Raw genomic sequence first — 15,437 nt, forward strand, 5'->3', positions numbered from 1 at the left:
ATCTTAAAAAGCAATCCCAGCACAGACGCAGACTGGGATAAGGTCTCTACTTAAAAGGCTTGTTGAAAGAGGAAGGACTTCAATAGGCACCAGAAAGATAACAGAGATGGTGCCTGCCTATATTTAAGGCGAGGAAATTCCACAGGGTAGGTGCCACTACACTAAAGGCCCGCTTCCTATGTTGTGAGGAACGGACTTCCTGATAAGATGGTATCTGCAGGGGGCCCCCACCTGCAGAGCACAGTGATCGACTGGGCATATAAATGTAAGAAATTGTTCCTTTAACGTGGCAGCACCTACTCTTTGGAACTCCCTGCCTATTAACATCAAGCAGGTGCCTTTGCTGTATTCGTTTCAATGCCTGCTTAAAACTTTTTTGTTTAGGCAAGCCTATTCAGACATAGATGTTGATCTGCTTTAATCTTTTAGTAGCTGTTTTAAATTGTTTTAAATATATTTCAATTGTTTTTAAGTGCTTTATGGATCATTTTAATGATTTGTAAACCGCTTAGAGATCTTTACATTCAAGTGGTATATAAATGTTGTTAAATAAATAAATAAATACCAGGTCCGCCCATTGGTCCATCTAGCTCAGTGCAGTCTGCCCTGACCGGCAGCAGTGGCTCTTCCCAGCCCCACCTGGAGATGCCACCATCGGGTACTGAACCTGGGACCTTCTGCATGCAAAGCATACTATCCTCCAGCGAGCTGCAATGGCTCTTCCCCTCCCTCACCAACAGTCACGCTGCCCTCCCCAAAAAGCCCCCTTTAGTTCAGGTTGGAAGAGGTGAGAAAAGATGGATTTAAAGCATTTTTGAAGCTCCTCTGTACCAGCCATGCTGATGCTGATGCAGGAGGACCAAGCCCCAAATTTCTGGCTGCCAGCAGTCTCAAAGGTGAAGATGTTCAGACAGCCAGGTCCCTGGGAGCCTTCCGCTGCTGCCTCCTGAGGGATGAGATAGGGGAGTGGCTGCCAAGTCAAGAGAAGCATAAGATTTCCATATGTCAGGTATGGGGGATACGTTGGGGGCCATCCAGATGTTGCTGGGCTACAATTCCCATCCTTCCCGACCACTGGACATGCTGCCTGAGGCTGCAGGGTGCTAAAGTCCAACAATATCTGGAGGGGGCCTCTTACCCCATACCTGCTATAGATTAAGCCCCAATTTAACTAATCCTGGGACCAGGCATTCCTCCTCCTCCTCCTCCCCTGTTCTCAGCCACTGTTCATCCGGATACAGTAGGGCCCCACTCATAAGGCGGGATTCCAGACCCCCACCTAAAAGCAAAACCCGCCAAAAAGCGGAACTCATTCAATAGAATGGTGCCTGATTCCCGGAAAATGCCGTAAAAGCAGAAGGAGCGCCATATGAGTGGGGGCCTTACTGTAGTTGAAAGCCGCCGTATTAGCGGGCCGCCGAAAAGCGGGGCCCTACTGTACCAAGTCACGTGACCTGGGGAGACCAGGGGTGGGTTAGGGGGCTGCCCTACAAGACAAGTCCTGTTCCCATTTGCCTCAGAAGGTTTGCCCAAAGCCCCAACATCAAGGCCCTGGGGGTCCGAGGCCAAGAGGAAACATTTCAGTGTTTTTAGATGGGACCTAGCAGCAGATACTAGTCAGATACTCCAATGTCTCCATAGAAAGAGAAACAAGGACTCCACAGTGCCTCCGTCGCTGCTGCCAGAGCCCCACTGTGGACCCATCAGGTCTAGGATGGACAGAAGCGTCTATGGAAATGGATATTCCACCTTCCAGCTTTTAAGGGGTTTTCAAGGTAAATGACGACGACAGATCAAAACAAGTGTCATTTGCACATTATGCTAAGACTCAGTTTATTAAATGGTCATTTACTTAATCATCTGAACTCTGCCCAGTGGCTTAACAGTGGTCTGAAACGATGGCTTACTGTTGGCTTATGCAGCTGTCTTTCTTTCTAACTATGGCTTGGTGTCAACGTGCAAGCCAAGCACTCCTCCTTCCCTCGATCTGCTTGGCCACTCCACCCTACACGCTCACCACACCACAAAGGCACAAGCAGCTAGAAAACAAAACAAACTCTGGAGAAACAAGCCATGGTTTGTCTGATAGTCTGTTGGACAACTCATGGTGGCGAATTCTTGGTTTGTTAAACAAACCATGGCTTAGTGTTATGCGGAACCAGCTGATAAGCCAGTAAACAAAAGCAACAATAAAAGCTGAAAGTGAAATCAATAAAACCCAGCTAGAAGGACCATGCAAGGAAGTGCAGCAGCAGACAACGACCATAAAGGGACCCAATTCAATGCTCTGGAGAACAAAAACATGTTATCCTTGTGCCTAGAAGTCCAGAGGCCGGGCACTAGCCAGTGCTCTAGGATAGGGACATGGGGGGCTGCCTTATACAGAGGCAGACCATTGGTCTGTCTAGCTCAGTTGTCTACTCTGACTGGCAGCAGCGGCTCTCAGGGGTTCAGGGAGGGAGTCTCCCCCAGCCCCACCTGGAGATGCCCCCACTGGGGACTGAACCTGGGACCTTCTGCATACAGCGCAGATGCTCCACCACTGAGCTGTGGCCCCGTGTGGCCCCCACCGTCAGCCCTTTCTGCACTCCCTGGCCAGCTCACCTCTGAAGGTGCGGGGGGCGGGGAATGCTTGGAGAAGGCCTTTCAATAAAGATGGTAATGGGTGGGGCAAGGACTTCCCCAAGTAGCCTAGTCTCAAGCCTTTACAGGCCTTTATGAGTCAAAACCAGTACCTCAAATAAAGCCCGCAAATGAACTGGAAGCCTGTGATTACTTATTAAAATGCTGTCGAAATGTGGCTCCATCATTCTGCCCCACTTAATGCTCTGACCGCTATTCTCTGGTGGTGCAGGAAAGCAGCCCAAGTGTCCAGGACACAAGAGGCCTCCGAGGTCAGCCCTTCTCACGTTGGAAGTGCAACAGCCACCCCCAAGCTGCCAACTTGATCCTTGGGGGAAAGTGGCACCCCAGCCACTAACAGTATAAACCCTGCCTCCCAGGGCCAGTGAATGAGACGAGAGCGCAAGGCCCTGCAGGATGGAAAGCAAGCCTCAGGCTGCAACGCCCAGGGCCCAAGGCCTCCCTGCCTGCCGGGCCAGCCTCCTTTGCCCAGAAAGGAGTAGCACAGGGAAGCCAGGCCTGCTGCCAAGGGATGAGGGGCATTCCCCTCCAACTCCCAGAACCACACGTGGCCCAGCACTGCCCGGCGCTTGCCCCCTGCTGCCTCCCTCATGCGCAGATCAGCTAGCAAATGCACTAAGCCCAACATCATCAGCCATGTGCACAGCAGGCCAGAGACCCCTCCCAGAGGCTGGGGCAGGAAAAAACCCTGCTGCTTCCCCAGCCAGAGCCATGGGGAAATTGGGGGGGGGGAGAAGGCACCTTCTCACCCCCACTGCCAGGGAGGAAGCTCTTCCTCCTGGGGACCTGCTCTGTACCAGCCATGGCTCTCCAACCTGAGCCCCACATCCACTGCCAGCCTCAGAATCCACACCAGCCGCTGCTACCCGTGACCCATTTTAGGACTATGTGCTTCAGGGCAGCTGTTGACACAGAGCTCTCCTCTCCATGTGAAAGGCTCCCACCTCTGGCCTGCTCTGCATCAGCCACAAACGCCTCTCCCTTCCCCCTGCGGGGTCCGTTTTTTCTTCACCTGTCTCATACACAGCCCTCTTCCTGCTGCCCCTCTGCACAATTCAAGTGGAGCAAAGCAGAGATTTGTGCCCAGGGAATTTATCCTTGCACACATTCATCTGCTCTCCTCTGCCCTCTTTGTGCTGCACAGCAGAGCAACCAAACCACTTCCATGTTTTTGCCAGCACCACCATCTCCTCAGGTGATCCATCCAATACTCTGCCTGCAACAAGGGCCCCTCTGTGCACAGTAGCAGCAGGAACCCATCCCTTGCAGGGCACAACAGATGGGAAGGGCTAGAGGGACGGCACCCTCTTCACACTTGGACACAACACACCTGCTGCAGCATCCGCTCGCAGGCCCCCCTCCAGGACTCCTGCAGCAACAATGACGCAACGTCTACAGCACGCTTTAAGCAGTTGTCGTTTGACTGCAGCGTGACCCACCATTCTAGCAAACAAGACCTGTGACTCAGGCACAGTCTCAAGCGCACCTCCTTGGACCAGAGCCCTGCTGAAATCAGTGGGACTGACTCCCCAGTAACTATGGCTAGGATCAGGATGCAAGCCTTGTCCTGATAGTTGCTCCATCCACAAAGAAAGGGAGAATTCTAAAGAACTGATTCAAGTTGCGCATTTATTTCACAAGCACTCTGCAGATTCAGTCTCTCACTCACTTCAGTGGCTGAGAAAAGCTGCTAGAGAGCCCCCCCTTCCCAAAAAATCCTGGCCGCCTCCACAAAACAATCCAGGGGAGCTGGCTTATCAGGAACGAGCAATGCGCTGATGCACCTGCCCAGTCCCTCCCACTTTGCTCCTCCCCTGGTGTGAGCAACAAACCATGAAGTACAATTCACCGTGGCTTCCTGTGACATCGGAACCTGGGGGTGTGGTTTCACTGTCCCTACAAAGCCTGGATTGCTGACCTGCCTCAAGCTGTGGTTTGTGGTTGCCTTGTGAACCCAGCTTGTTAGGAAGAAACAAACCAGGGCCCCAGATCTGGACTTCATGGGAAGCCAAGCTTAACCGCCTGTGGGGGGGTGTTGCAGTAATTAAAGTGTCTCAATGGCTACTAACCATGATGCCTATGTTCAACCTCCACTGTCGGAGGCAGCATGCTTTGAACGCCAGTTGCTGGAAACCGTAAGAGGGGAGAGTGCTTTTGCCCTCTGGGCCTGGTGGCAGACATCCCACTTGAGCCTCTGGTTGCCCACCCTAAGAACAGGAAGCTCTTCTAGATGGGCCATTGGCCTAATCCAGCTGGCTTTTCTTATGCCACAGACCAGAACTGGGGAGACCCCATTCTGCCACGAAACTGACTGGGTGACTCTGGGCCAGTCACCATCTCCCAGACTAACCTACCTCACAGGGTTGCTGTGAAGATAAAAGGGACAAGGACCATGTAGGCTACCTTGAGCTCCTTGGAGGAAAGGTGGGATAGAAATAAAATAAATTGTGGTTCCTGGTTTGTTTCTTCCACTCGCGTCAGGGGAGGAGTGAAGCAGGAGTGACCAGGCAGGAAGCACTACCACGCAGCTCATTCTCAATTAGCAACTCTGGCTTATTGCAAGGTGCAAATGCAGCTTATGCCTGGCTGGGAGCACAGAGTCGAGGAGGATCACACAGTCCAAGTTGTGACTACTTGGAGGAGGAGGAGACTGGGGAGACTCCAACCCTCCTGCTTTTGATTGTCACAAGCACAACTTATGCAACTGAAAATGGAGCGGGTGAAATAATTGAATGCTGCCAAACCACAAATCTCAAGCGCTCGAGTCATTCAAAAGACTGATCATGGCCGTCTCTCACTTGGGCCATGGCTTTTGTTCCGTAAGACAGCCATCTGTCAGGAATGCTTTGGATTCCTGCGTTGAGCAGGGGGTTGGACTTGATGGCCTTATAGGCCCCTTCCAACAATATAGGCCTTCCTATAAGGCCATCAAGTCCAACCCCCTGCTCAATGCAGGAATCCAAATCAATTCTACGATTCTATAGGAAGACCACAGCTACTAAGAAATGGATGAATCCCACTCAGCACACAGCACGTGAACGGTCCTTCCACATCGCCAAGCTTTCTTCACTCACTATTTGTTGGAATATGTGGTTCAACTTCAACTTGTGGGTTGAGGCTGCATGGGGTTAAAAAGGGTAGCTAGAGAGGAGACCTCTTGGTTGCTAGGCTATACCTGTCCTTTGATCTCCTGCTGTCTCTTCCTTCCTGCTAGACTGATATACAAAGGATGTTGATCACAGTTCCTTCCCTTCTTCTTACCTTCTTTTTCTCTCTCTGAGGGAGAGCAGACATATTCCTTTGTCTCTCCCTCTCCTCCAGCATGAGGGCAAGCACTGGGCTCAGTGTTTGCATCTCCAACTTAGCTAGTTAGCTAGATGCAGAACTCTTTCCTATCAAGCATGTACTTCCAGAATAAAGTAGTTATTTCTTATTTTAAAGCTTAAAGTCTCTGTCTGACTAATTTGCAGCGAAGGTATAATCTTTAGCAAAGATTCAAGCACACACACATAAGCTTGCTCAGAACGCTCCATTCCCAGCATCGCAACTCTCCGACACTATTTAGGGGACATCCACACAACGGCACCATCCAGACATGGAAATCCTGCATTTTCCATGTAGCTCTTTTTTCAGAAGAACGGAAGCGCAATCTCCAGAAGGGGAGATGTCCTTAGCACCACCTTCCATCTTTTTTAAAAGGGGGGGCACTTGATGCAGACAGTAACATACCAAGAAACTGAACCTGTCGCAGCTCAGCACATCTTCATTTCAACATTTGTGGTGGACACCTTTATTAATCCCATTTTTGTTATTTTAAACCAGTAGCATGATAGCAGTATGCTGTTATAGCGCTGCATCTCTTTCATTAAAAAAAGCCACAAAAGCGCTTCAGCTATAATGTAGAAAAAGCACAATACTCCCAGTAGCATGGAAAATGGATTGCAATTCCCCTTGCAGCTTACAATGGAAAAGCAATGACTGGGTAGCACTAAGAGTGGCCCACTAGCAGCAGCTGCAGTACACAGCTTGAGGCTTGGAAGAAAAGCTGGCTGCAACAGTCATGGCCTTAATGGGGGCCACCTCTGACTCACAATCAAGCATGCACTTAAAAAAGAAAACAGACACAGATTTCCACGGAAGACGTAAGGCATAAGATGCAATATAACGCAAAGCAGACCCTACTTAATAAGGAAGGGCAAACAGGTAAGCAAACGAGGTATGCTGCGTGGAAGCTAATTCTCAAGGATCCTAGAGAGCTCCCTTGAGAAGAGGAGCAGGATATAAATTCAATAAAGGATAATATGAAGTCCTAGCAAACAGGGGCTTCCCCCCCTTCTCTCAGACTCTGCAAAGGCAGAACCGGCTGGGGGTGGTGAGGGTGGAAAGAGAATGTGCTGCTGTGTGGGCAGCAAGGGGCAAGTTCATCCACTTTTGCAGCTCACGGTAACAGGCACAGCCTGGTGGTGCATTCAGTCAAAAGCTGCAGCTTGCAAGAGGGAGGCAGAGATGCTTTGGTGTGGTTGCGTTTCGGCCAGGTGTCGGGAACCTCTGGTCCTCCAGATGTTGCAGAACGACAACTCCCACCATCCTGGGCTATTGGCCATACTTGCTGGGGCTGATGGGAGTTGTACTTCAACAACGTCTGGAGGGCCAACGGCTCCTCCCACCTGATTCAGATCATGCACAGGGCCATTCTCTAAGCTCCCGTTCCAGCAGCCCTCCCTCTCTCCTAAGCGTCCCTCCATAGCACTTTGCTTCTGTCAGCGACTGGGTGCTAGCAGCGCCTAAGATATAAACAGAGGAGAGAGCGTGCCAGCCAGGTTCCTTGACAAGGAAAAAGTGCACACCAAGGCCTTTGCAGAGAAATGAAACCAGCCTCAGATGGGGCAGCTGGCTGGCTGGCTCGGGGGGGGGGGGGAGGCAGCTGGCCAAAACCTTTTTTACCGCTTGCCAAAGAGATGCCCCCAAAGTGATGTGTGCCCAGAGAGGGATGCCTTTGCCTCTCTTTCAGAGGGGCAGTAGGAGCCTGAAAGGGGAAGAGCACCTGAGGGAGGGAGAGAGGGAGGGAGGGGGCGCCCCTGTAGGAGCTGGAGGGCCCCCCCGCTCGCCCCTCCCTTCCTCACCATGGCCAGACTGGGAGGCAGCCGGCTAAGGAAGGCACCCCTGAGCATTCCCCTTCCAGCGATTGGGTCCAACTGGGGATGTTACCACAGGCCCACTCAGGAGGGCCGAGGGGTCTTTTGGGGTGCGAGGAGGGCGCCTGCAAAGCGTCTCTCTGCACTGGGGCCCAGCGTGGGCACAAGGCGAAGGCCGCCCTTACTGGGGCAAGAGCCACTGGGTGCTCACCGCTGGCGCTCCAGAGCAGAACAGGCCGTTTCATTCCGAGGAAGCTCAGCCCGCGGCCCGCAGGCAAAGATCTCCCGGCCCGCGACGAGGGCCGCAACGAGGGCCACGACGGGTCTCCCGCCCATGGGCAGCCGTCGGTCCGCAAAGGAGGGTCTCCCCCCCCTCGCCATCAGCAAGCATCCCGGGGGCAGTCAGAAGACGCGGGGGGCGGCGAGGAGCACCTGGCTGCGCTGCTGCGCCCTCGCCTGGCCAGCCTCCCTTGCCGGGATCGCGGAGCTCCGTCCGGCTCCACACATCCCGCCACTGCAAGGCGCGAGGCCCTCCCCCCATTCCACCTCCCCCTTCGGGTTTACGGCTGCCCAATTCGCGGCCAGGCCTATTTCTGGCCTCGGCGACCCTAATCCCCCCCTCCGAGCGCCAAGGGCCACTCTCCGCGGCATCCGGCTCTCCCTACCCGAGCCTCCCCCCCCCCCCCGAAAGGAGGGAGAAGCCGGCCGGGCAAACTGAGCAGCTCTCCCCGGGGGTCTTTCGCCGCCCAGCAGCCGCGATGGGGCCACGGACGGGCCGGGGGCGAGAAGTCTCCGGCCCGCCCCTGGCTTAGGGAGGGAGCGAAAGAAGAGCCGCCGCTTGGCTCCCCTCCCTTGCAGGGGTCTTGGCAACAGCCGACCTCGCCCGCAATCCTTTAAGGCGGCTACCGCGGCCAAAGTGGAGCAGGTTCAGAGGAGGGCGACCACCCTAGACGGGCAGCGCAGCGCGAGGGAAGCTTGGGGGATGCCTAGGAAGGAGGAGGGGACGACTGTGGGGCGGGGGAGGGCAGGTGAGCTGGCTTCCAACGCCCCTGATAACTTGCTTCCTGCCACTGCCGCCCTCGAGGGCCGGTCTACAGTTTCGGGCTGAAGGGTCAAGACCAGTGGCGTAGTCATCCAGCGTCTCAGAGAGTCTTAGACCCCTTACTGTTTTGGGAGCAGGGTCCCAATGTCTCCAGCATCCTATGAGCCAATCAGCAGAAAGGGGCCTGTGTTAGCCACTGAGAAGAGTCCTCTAACATGCTTCCTTGTCTTTTCCTGCTGATTGGAACCAATCACAGTGAGAGGAGGTGAGTCAGCCACTTAGAAGACTCTTTTCAGTAGCTAACACTATCCTCTTTTGTTGGCTCCTAGGTCGTCTGTTGGCATGAGGGAAGGCATTAACAAGGCTCTCATTCTCAACCCAGCAGCAAAAAAAGGGGGGAGGGGCGTGGCTGTGGCTATCATGAATGGACCTGCACTTCTGAATCTGCCACTGCACTACCGTTCAGGACAGGAGGGCAGGTTTCGGCTGAACCTCTGGAGGAAACTTTTTGGTCTCCTTGCCTTTCTCCTAACAAAAAATACAGAACACACTAGAACTCCCCCCCCCCAATAAGAAGGAAAACAGCAGAACTACCCTCTCCAGCTGCTCAGTTTTATTTACAAGATTCTCAGCGGTCAGAGCAGTTTGACAATGCATCACTTGGGGAGGGGCCCTTCACCAGAGGCCCAACCACCCATTGGAAAGGGAAAGGAGCTGTGGAGCTCCAGGCTGAAGCAGTGGGCCTGGCTAGATGGCCCATAGGCTCCCCCCCCCCCAAATTATACTCTGGCTCAGCCTTGTGCTTCGATGTCTCTGCAAAGGGCTGAGAAATGTGGATTCTCCTGGGAGTTTCCCTGCAAGCCTGGCATGTAAAGGCCATGAACTGGCTCCATGCCGAGAGACAGCAGAGGCCTGGCCAGGAAAAGGCTGCAAGGGGCTGCTCCCACGGAGAGTCACAGCACGTGGCCCCCACTGCAGCAGGTTCAAGAGGCCCTAGGAGAGATCCACAAAGGGGCCAACACACACATCTCTCCCCTTGCTCTCCGCACAAAGGGCGCAAACACTGGCACGAAGAAGGAACCAGACTGCACACCCAAAGGACCCCCGAGACAAGGAGCCCCTCATCCCAAGAGGCAGGAACCCACTTCATGCCAGCAGGCAGGGGTCTGCAGCACCAGCCAAGGTCCAGCCCTGGGCAAAAAAGCCACAGCAGACACTGAAGGCTCCTCAAGACAAGCCGGCTTGAGGGTGGGGGGGAGGGACCCCCTCCTGTGGCACCAGCAGCCCATCTTCAAATGCAAGGTCGAGGTGAACTCATGCCTGGGGAGGGGGAGGGAAAAGGGGGGCTCTTAAACCCCAAGCCCACCTCAGGGCATGTCTAGCCATGAAGACACCCCTCAAAGCCTTGCACCGTAGAAAATGTGCTTTAAGCAACAAGATGACAGACACTGAGCACCAGCTGAGAAATAAACCAGCCAGATTTTACGGAACAAAGAACACCTAAACCCCAAATCCATCCTAACACCTAGAAACAAAAGAAAACAATCCAAAGCATGCACACGCAGACAACATCACACTCTTAAAAAACAACATTAGGTTGGCAAAGTATCTTGATGGATTCTCAGACATCAAGTATCTTCTCCCCCCCACCCCAGTCTAGAACATAGTGAGTCACCGTGCCCTTTAGGGACAAAAGCTGACATTGCACATGAACAGCAGCCGCACTGTGTGTGAATTCCCTCTCCTCTTGCACTCTCCACACAGCTATTGCGCAGAAGAATATATTCCCCACCCCAGGCAGGAGGTACATATTCAGAGCTGTCATACCAGGAGAACATCCCAGAATTCTCCTCGGCCATCTGGAGAGCAACAGATTTCCTTATCTATGGCCAACAGCAGCAAGCTGGCAAGGAATGTGCTCTGAAACCACCTTGCAGGGTCTGTGAATCCCTTTTTGAACAGTTTGCCTAAATGTGGATCAGCACATTTGCCACTAAACATCATTCATATTCTGCTTTCCATTTTTCTAAAACAAAAAAATCCACATAAAGCAGCTGACAAGTGTTAAAAGCAAAAAGTAAACGGTAGACAGATAATCACAATGGCAGCAATTAATGAAACCTGTGCCAAAGCTGCACACGAATAGGTGAGTTCTTGTCCTTTGAAAGGCGTCTTTCTCCACAAGATCATGAAGACTCAGAGGTATACAAACTCTGTGGGCTCCTGGTGCATTCCCCTTATCCCAGTCACTGAAGGATTGCTGTTATGTGCCTCCAAGGCGATTTTGACTTATGGCGACCCTATGAATCACCGACCTCCAAGAGCATCTGTCCTGAACCACCCCGGAGCCAAATACAAGCCCCCCTCTGCCAGTTACTCACCACCCATCCAGTGCCATCCTCCTGCCTGCCTGGAGGAGCACCCACCCTGCTGGCAGGCCCTCCCACATTCACAGAGGCTCCAGAAACCAAGGAAAATGTTGGGAACCCTTCCCATAGCAAAAGGCTCCTCTCATTTTTGGCCTGGCGCAACTCACTAACTCTTGCGCAAGCTGAAAAACCCACACATAGATAGCTTGAGAAGCCTGAGCAACGTAAACTGAGATTGGTAGGATCCTGTACCCTCCCTTTCTGCAGAAAGTGTTTCCCTCCATCATAATGAGATTTCCTCACTCTCTGCTTCTCTTGGGCACCTGGTCCAAATTAACCTAGGGTCCATTTCATCCTTTTGTTCCTGAGAAACACTCAAGCATGCAAGAGCCAATATCAGCCCTGCACCTGTAGCATTCTCCTCTGCCACCTCTCTCTCTTTAGACCTCAAATAACTAGGAAGAATGAAGAAGAGTTCAATGTAATCTGAAACTCTCTGACAGCATTACAAACAAGCATTGGCCCAGGACAAAATACTGTCTCACCCACTTGGTGTTTTTTGCTCTGTGGGACCAGCAAAGCTGGTGAGACTTTCTGCAGGGTCCAAAGCTCTCGAGATGGGAACTGCAACGGGAGCTCAGCGCTACACAACTAGCCTGAGGCTGTGGAGAAGCTAATGGAAGAGTGGCCTTCGTACTGGGAGCAGGCCTCATGCCGGCCCCATGCAAGGGCAACAGTTATGCATACACAAGCAGAGTTAAAGGTACTTGAAGCCAGCAAGGCCAACCATCTAACGAAAGGCAGAATAACCACCATGCTCAGCTCCCATGACAGGCCACAGTGCTGGGTGGGGTGCTCAGTCATCTCCTCGTGGCAGAGGTGCCCAGGCCGAGGGCTGCTCCTCCTCCTAGAGGCAAGGCCCAGGGGTCCTGGCTGCAGCTACTGCTTCCTAAGCACTGGGCAAAGACAACAGCAGGATGCTGAATCTGGAGTCCCCCAGAGGAGCCACCTTGGTGCGCAGCAGTCCTGCCCTGCCCCGCTGCCACAGATGGCACGCATAGTCATCCAGACTTTGAGCCAGCACGGAAGCCTGGACTAGGGCTTCATAGAATCATAGAGTAGTAGAGCTGGAAATGGCCTCTAAGGCCATTGAGTCCAACCCCCTGCTCAATGCAGGAATCCAACTTAAAGCATCCCCAACAGGGGGCTGTCCAGCTGCCTCTTTAACGCCTCCACTGCTGGAAAGCCCCCCACCTCCCTAGGGAATTGGTTCCGTTGTTGTATCACTCTAACAGTCAGCTTTTCCTGGTGTTCAGTCGAAATCTGGCTTCCTGAAGCTTGAGCCCATTATTCTGTGTCCTGCACTCTGGGACGATCGAGAAGAGATCCCGGCCCTCCTCTGTGTGGCAGCCCTTCAAGTACTTGAAGAGTGCTATCCTATCTCCCCTCAGTCTTCTCTTCTCCAGGCTAAACATGCCCAGTGAGGCCTAACCAGTGCTGAATAGAGGAGAACTAGTACTTCACGTGATTTGGAAACTATACTTCTGTTAATGCAGCCTAAAATAGCATTTGCCTTTTTTGCTGCCATATCACAGTTTGCTCGTATTCAGCTTGTGATCAACAACAAACCCAAGATCCTTCTCACATGTCGTACTGCTCAGCCAAATATCCCCCATCTTATAACTTTGCATTTGGTTTCTTTTTCCTAAGTGTAGAACTTTGCACTTATCCCTGTTAAATTTCATTCTGTTGTTTTCAGCCCAATGCTCTAGAGTCTAGCCTATCAAGATCCCTTTGAATTTTTTTTGTCTTCCAAGGTATTAGTTATCCCTCCCAATTTTGCATCATCTGCAAATCTGATAAGCATTCCCTGCACCTCCTCATCCAAGTCATTAATAAAAACAGTGAAGAGCACTGGGCTTCTTCCAGCTCACAGTGCAGTGGAAACAGGAAGGGCCAAAGCATTTTGTGAGCCCCAGCTCACTGTAGAACGATGTGGGCCCAGCAGCCCCTTGCAGAAGTTCTGGTTCTGGGCCAGTCAGCAGCACACACAGTTGGCTATTTGTCCAACAGCCAACCTGACAGGCAAACGCCCGTCAGTTTTCTCCCACAGACATGCACCAGGCTCCCCTAGCTAGCTGGAGGGAACCTTCACCAGCACCCAAGCGCTGCATGAGGACCTGGGTTCTGGGTACTCAGCAACCCTGCCCAGATGCACAAGTTGTAAGGAGGAACCTTGTCGTGTCCTGTCACCAACCGTTTCTGTAGCACAGGGATAGCCAACATAATGCTCTCCAGATGTTGTGGACTATATCTCCCATCATGCCCTGACCACTGGGCGGGCAAGCTGGCTGGGACTGATGGAACCTGTAGTTCAACATCGCTTGGAGGGCCCCACATTAGCTCTAGCACATTCAGGGCTTTGCCCATGTCTCTCTCTCACAGCAACCTTGTGCGGTAGGACAAGGGCGGAAGCGCAACTTGCCCAAGGCCAAGCGTGAGCAACAAAGCCAAGAGAAGACCTGAGCACCAACCCTTCTCCAGGGCCCAAATCTGTCACTGCTCCCAACACACTACCTGTCTGGCTGCTTAGGACTCTCTGCCACAGGACCTGCCTAAAGGTCTCCTACTCCCTTCAATCCTGTAAACTGTGCTAAGGGGCAGCGTATAAATGAGAGACGCAACACAACGCTGATGTTGACGCAGAAGACTGCTCTTCCCTCCCTTTGCTACCTTGGGTCTCATTCCCTGAACAACCAATGTGGTGCCGCCACGCTCCCTGCTCTTTTCAAAAAAGGCCTCTAATATTTATTTATTTAAAACAGTAATATACAGCCTCTTATCAAAGACATCAAGGCACTTTACAAATAAATATAGTTGGAACCACCGGCAAAAGAAAACAAAATTTAAAAGTCAGAGTTTGAACCACTTACGACAGCAAATGTGTCCCCCCCCCCACTCCGCTGCGCTTGCCTTGTCTGCTGGTGCCTTGCCTTGGGACCCCTGCCCCTCTTTGGACTATGGAAAACCCTCCCTACCCCCCCCCACCTGGCCCTGTCTTTTAAGGGTCAACTCCATACTGTTTTATTTGCCCAAGCTCAGGCTGCATTTAATTTTGGCTGGCTTGGAGGGGACTGCTTTTAATCGTTTGGCATGGGCTGGCTTATGGGGCCACTGCTGGCGGAAAGGCAGAGCAGGCCATGCTGTTGTCATAGGGAAAAAGAAACCGCTCAGTCCTCCTCCCCAGAGAGCATCCCTGCCCCTCCCGCGGGGGTCCCCCCAACTGTCAACAGCAGGCTCCAGCCACCCACCCAGCAAATTCCCCTCTCCGCAAGCCTGTGGAATGCGAGCATGGGGAGGGGGCGAGCTGCCGGGGCGGGACCTCGGAGAATGGAAAGGAATGAGGCGCGCTAAGGCCCGACGGCCTCCTGCCCCCCCCCCGGTCTTCCAGGCTCTTGGACCCCAAGCGAGTGCCCGCTGGATTACGCAGAGACGGGGGTCCGCCGGGGTGCCATTCCGTGCACCGCCCACTGAAGAAGCGTGTGTCTGCTGGGGGGCGCCACGCCCCAGGCCAGGAGGCTCCGGAGCCCACCCCACCCCCCGGCAGACTGCAATGCAGGCCTCTGGGGAGACCCAGAGGGGCCGAGCCACCTACCGGCCAGTAGCAAAACCGCGCACACTCGCCGCCACCCACCCCACCCCACCCCATCCCATCCCGGCACCATCTGACAGCCCCAAACGCCAAGGCAAAACCACCAGAGCCACCCAGCCCGGCCGCGGGGCGAGCTCAACTAACGTGAGAGGGCTCCAGACATACCTAGGGCGTCATAGCGTGGGGGGGGGGGCGCCGTCGCCTCGGGAGCCCCTCCGCCAACTTCCCTAAACACACGCTAACCTGCCCCCCACGCTCCTCCACAGCATCCCTCGCCTTCCCCTGGCACCCTGGCGGACACCCCCCCTCGGTCCCTGCGCAACGCAGCGAGCTCTCGCTTGGGTCCAAGAGCCTGGAAGACCGGGGGGGGGTCGGGGGGCCGCCTGGCCTTGGCGTGTCCCCTTTCCTTTCCGCTCCCTTCCGCGAGGCCCAACGCCAGCAGTTCGCCCTGCCCGTGTCTTCCCCGAGCGCATTTCACAGGCTGGTGGAGACGGGAGGACGGGTAGAGGGAGCCTCCGGCTCTTGCTAGCCAGGGCCGCCCTGGCTGCGGGAGACGCAGCGGCGCACGACCCTTCTCCCCCCAGCCGCAAGGCCCT

General features: G+C 53.7%; 1 protein-coding gene across 2 annotated transcripts in view; it reads right to left on the minus strand.

Moving 5' to 3' along the window:
• The window catches only part of GRINA (glutamate ionotropic receptor NMDA type subunit associated protein 1), a 33,383-nt gene that overhangs the window by 17,595 nt on the left and 351 nt on the right, over positions 1–15,437 (minus strand). The window lies entirely within an intron of this gene.

Source organism: Rhineura floridana, chromosome 1, assembly GCF_030035675.1.
Source record: "Rhineura floridana isolate rRhiFlo1 chromosome 1, rRhiFlo1.hap2, whole genome shotgun sequence".
NCBI classification, from domain to species: domain Eukaryota; kingdom Metazoa; phylum Chordata; class Lepidosauria; order Squamata; family Rhineuridae; genus Rhineura; species Rhineura floridana.